General features: G+C 38.2%; 2 protein-coding genes across 2 annotated transcripts in view; one reads left to right on the forward strand and one right to left on the reverse strand.

Moving 5' to 3' along the window:
• LOC113531409 (neuronal migration protein doublecortin-like) overlaps positions 1-5000 on the forward strand; it is a 78811-nt gene that overhangs the window by 11343 nt on the left and 62468 nt on the right. The window lies entirely within an intron of this gene.
• Positions 1-5000, reverse strand: part of LOC113531408 (transmembrane protein 47) — an 11127-nt gene that overhangs the window by 4657 nt on the left and 1470 nt on the right. The window lies entirely within an intron of this gene.

Raw genomic sequence — 5000 nt, forward strand, 5'->3', positions numbered from 1 at the left:
TCAGTGTGAAAGTCGAATCAGTTGCGTGATTTACGTGTTAAACACGTGCTCGGCTTCGTTTTCAGATTAGAGTAGCAAAGCGAACACAGGATGACTCACACTCACTATAATCACACATTCTTTCTTTTTTTCTCTACATCTTTCAATATTTCAATCACGAACATTAACATTTTGGAATTGTGAAGCTTTTATTATAAATACAACTATTTATTATTATTATTATTATTATTCCTCCATCATTCATGCTAAGTGCACTATTTCCTGTAGAAGATGCTAATCTATAAATAAACTAAAAAATCTATCTATAGATAAACTAAAAAACTGATTTTATACTTCAGCATATAAAGTATAAAATCATTTCCTTCATATTTATATGAAATTCTCTCTCTCTCTCTCTCTCTCTCTCTCTCTCTCAGGACTGAATCGGTGAATATCAGTAAAATGTCAAAAACAAAAACAAAAAAACGTAATAAAAGCCGCTGCAGTGTGTAGAGAGGCTCGGCGCTGCACCTGAAGGTCAAACATCAAAGTCGTTTAACAGCGAATCAAAGCGATTAGGGTCCACATGTCATCATTAATATGTATAATTATGCAAATGAGATGGGGGCTGTCACTGACCCTCATTAGCTTTAATTGCTTATTAAACTTGCCCTTTAACGTGTAAAGTACACAGATAATGAGTCTCCCTGAGGAACAAATTCACGGATCAATGTATTTAAATTTATTTTAGTAACATGGACGATATATCAGTGTATACAAGCTACACATTTTACTTAAGTGTAAATTCTGCCCTTAATTTAATTAAATATGTTGATCCATGAATGATTTTATTCACTGCAGAGATTAAAACTCATTCTGCAGTTTTTAATACAGTGATACGGTGCTAGAAATTCATCTTACGATAATCTACAACTCGCAGTTTTTGGTATATCATGGCAAAAAATCAGCGAAGTAGTAAATAATCTGAGGAACTCCATAGCAGTTATTTCCAGCACTTGCTAGCAAGCGTTTGTTTCGGCGCGTTCTCTAACGCTAGCTAGCTTTGTCTGGGCAAATTAGCTACCTTCAGTAACTTTTCTCTTGTTAGCTAGCTAAATTTGGAAATTTTTTCATTTAATGTTCGTAAGCTAGCTTTATTTAGTCTTCGACTTTAACTTTAGCTCTGTAGCTTTCTTTAGAGATGTTTTTCTAATGTTTAATAGCTAGATCTGTAAAATTATATTATATAATGTTCGTATATAATGAAAAAGTAAACACTCCTGATTATAAATGTTTTAGAACATCATGAGGAAGTGAAATGGTTGGTGTTGCGAATTTAAGACAATTCAGCGAATAACGCACTTTCTACTTTTTTTTTTCTTTTTTTTCTCTCTCTCTTTTACTCTCTCTTTTTTTCTTCGTACATTTCATCATTTCCATCAGCACAAGGATGGATATATTTTCCTCCATCTCTTCACCTCATCTCTCTGTGAGATGCTGGACATTTACAGGGTCATTTCTTTTTTTTTCCTTTTTTTTTTTACAGTATAGAAAAATGACTTTCCTTTGAAAGAATTTTTTGTTCCTCAGACACGAATGTTACTCGTTTCCTTTTTCCTCGCTCGGGTTTCGTGTGCCGCGGCCGGCTCGTCCGTCTCCCGCTGGAACATAATCGGTGTCTTTTATCACCCGTGGGTGAGTGCAGAGAAACACAAAGCGACTGCTGACGAACGCTGGCTCCTGATTAGCTGCGTGAGGAGCTCTCGAGTTTCACCGCTGCGCTGAATAAAAGCGATCACTCAATCAAACACACGCCGAACTTTAGCGGTTCCTTCACTCGGTTACTACGTTGTGTTTTTTTTCTACATGAGAAAAAGAAAACATAAAAACTATAAAATATAGTGTTTATAATGAATACGTGCTATAATATGATATAAATACATTACGGTATGTTCCTTTATTTTAATACATTCATTAGTAGCTAGCAAAGATAAAGGCTTACTAGTAATTAATTAGTTAATTAGTGTATAATAAGCTAGTTATAGATCCCAGACATGACAGTCATTTCCAGCACTAGCTAGCCAGCATTGTTTAGACATTTTCTCTAACATTAGCTTAAGTTTTGTTTGGGCAAATTCTCTAACACGAACTTTAGCTAACTTTGGAAACTTTCTCTAATGTTAGCTAGCTAACTTTAGGAATTTTGTCTAACATTATAATATATATTTTTGCACATGTACAATGTTTTATTTTCACTGTTAAGAAGATAATATTTTGTACACATGTAGAGTTTAAAAATATTTCCGTTTATTTAATTTAATTACTAGTCGAGGTTTCAGTCTGTTTTTTTAATGAAATATATTCGTTGTTTGTATTGTTTTCAGCAAGCTGGCGTAATAATTTCCTTCAGGATCAATAAAAGTTCTGTTAAAATATTCTGTGATGATTTTTTACACATTCTCGATTTAACTGTACAGTTTGTCATGTCATATTAATGACCTGCAATCAGGGGCGTGTACTAAATTTGTGTCCAATTAAAACCTCTCTGGAGTGTCTATGCCCCGCCCCCATGCTGGTCCTAGCATCACTTCCTGTTTCAGATAATAAAGACTTCGTAACGCAAGCACAAGTCCATTTCTAACATGATATAATAATCATATAATTAGAGTTCAGTTAAAGCATGTTGAAGTGAAAAGAAGATAAAAGGAGGTGAAGAGGTGTGTGCTCAATACCGCTCCCTCACTGTCAGCAGATACACACGTGTGTGTGTGTGTGTGTGTGTGTGTGTGTGTGTGTGTGTGTGTGTGTGAGCAGGTGGAAGAAAAACAGAGCTGCTTATATTAAGAGTTAACAATAGACGTAGTGACTGGACACGGTCCCCGGGGTCACGACCTTTCACCCTGAATAATCACTGGTCAGTACACACCAGGCTGAGAAAAGAGAAAAATGTTCTGCAATGAGAAGAATGGAGAGAGAGAGAGAGAGAGAGAGAGAGAGAGAGAAACCCAAGAAAGAGAAAAATAGAGAAAAAAGAGAAAATAAAACAGAAAATCGAGAAAGAAAGAGAGTAGGAAAAAAAAGAAAAACAATCAAGGGAGTGAGACAAACAGAGATGAATAAACAGAAAGAATGAGAGAGAAAAAAGAGGGAGTAAGAGAAGGAGGGAGAAACAGGGAGTGAGACAGACAGGGAGAGAGTGATGTGTGTGTGTGTGTGAGAGAGAGGGAGGGAGAGAGGGAGGGAGAGAGGGAGGGAGAGAGGGAGGGAGAGAGAAATTAAAAAGCAGTGGCAGAAACCAAAACAATGAGAGAGAATGAAACAAAAAACACAAGACAGAACAGAGGGAGTGAGACAGATAGAGAATGAGATGGAAAGAATGAGAGCAGACAGTAGAAAGAAGGAGTGAGACAGACAGACAGACAGAGGGAGTGAGACAGACAGACAGACAGAGGGAGTGAGACAGACAGACAGACAGAGGGAGTGAGACAGAGGGAGTGAGACAGACAGACAGAGGGAGTGAGACAGACAGACAGACAGACAGACAGACAGACAGAGGGAGTGAGACAGACAGACAGACAGACAGAGGGAGAGAGACAGACAGACAGACAGACAGACAGACAGACAGACAGAGGGAGTGAGACAGACAGACAGACAGACAGAGGGAGTGAGAGACAGACAGACAGAGGGAGTGAGACAGAGGGAGTGAGACAGACAGACAGACAGACAGAGGGAGTGAGACAGACAGACAGACAGACAGACAGAAAGAGGGAGTGAGACAGACAGACAGACAGACAGACAGACAGAGGGAGTGAGACAGACAGACAGACAGACAGACAGAGGGAGTGAGACAGACAGACAGACAGACAGACAGAGGGAGTGAGACAGACAGACAGACAGACAGACAGACAGAGGGAGTGAGACAGACAGACAGAGGGTCAGTAACAGGGGCTCCATTGTTCTGTGTAGTGTGTAGAAAATTCTCAGGGTAAATTCACCACATTTCTGCAGCTGTTTATAGAGAAACACACACACTCTCTCACACACGCACACACACACACACTCTCTCACACACACACACACACACACACACACACACACTGCAGTCAGACATGCTGTAACAGCTCATTGACCGCGTTCACACACAGCAGTATGAATGTGTGCAGTGTTCAGCTGGAGCTCTGAGTGTAACCTTAGCATCAGTTTACTGAACACCAACACACACACGCGCACACACACACCAACACACACACACACACACACACACGCGCACACACACACCAACACACACACACACACACACACACACACGAACATGAGTCATGACTCACAAGTATAAGTTTGGGAAGCTTTTACTCTGTGTGTTTTTTACTTATAAAGAACATTTTGGACAAAAATTAAACTCCCACAGTGTCACTCGTCCATTAGATGTGTGTGTGTGTGTGTTGATGTGTGTGTGTGTGTGTGTGTGTGTTGATGTGTGTGTGTGTGTGTGTTGATGTGGTGTTTTAGGACACAGTGGAAATTCCTGTCAGCTATAACCATCAAACTAAACTTCACCACGGAGCTCAACGCTGGAACGTTTTATTTACAGCCATTTTGAAAAACCGGAATTAGTTTTTAATTCACTTTTTAAAAAGTGGGATTTTGGGAAAGTGGTGATTATTATTATAAAATCCCACTCTTAAAAAAGATCAACAAACTTTAGAGCATCTTTTGTGGAAATCACTTCAAAAAGTGTGTATTAAAAAAAATAATAAAACATTTAGATTTAGTTATACAGAAACTCTGAAGAAACATTTGAACATACAGACTAAAAGTTTTGTGAAACAGAAAATTATCTCATTTCTCCTGAAAAATGAGAAATCAGAAAAGAATTGTGATAATGAATAATTACCCCGTGTGCAATTTTTAGTATGTATATATTTTTAGATTTATTTATTTATGTATTTTTGCAATGATCAGAGGCTCTGAAGGTTTATCTTCTGTTTTAGTGTAAAATCTTCAGGACTTTGAGTCTCAGA

Source organism: Pangasianodon hypophthalmus, chromosome 27, assembly GCF_027358585.1.
Source record: "Pangasianodon hypophthalmus isolate fPanHyp1 chromosome 27, fPanHyp1.pri, whole genome shotgun sequence".
Classification (NCBI taxonomy): Eukaryota; Metazoa; Chordata; class Actinopteri; order Siluriformes; family Pangasiidae; genus Pangasianodon; species Pangasianodon hypophthalmus.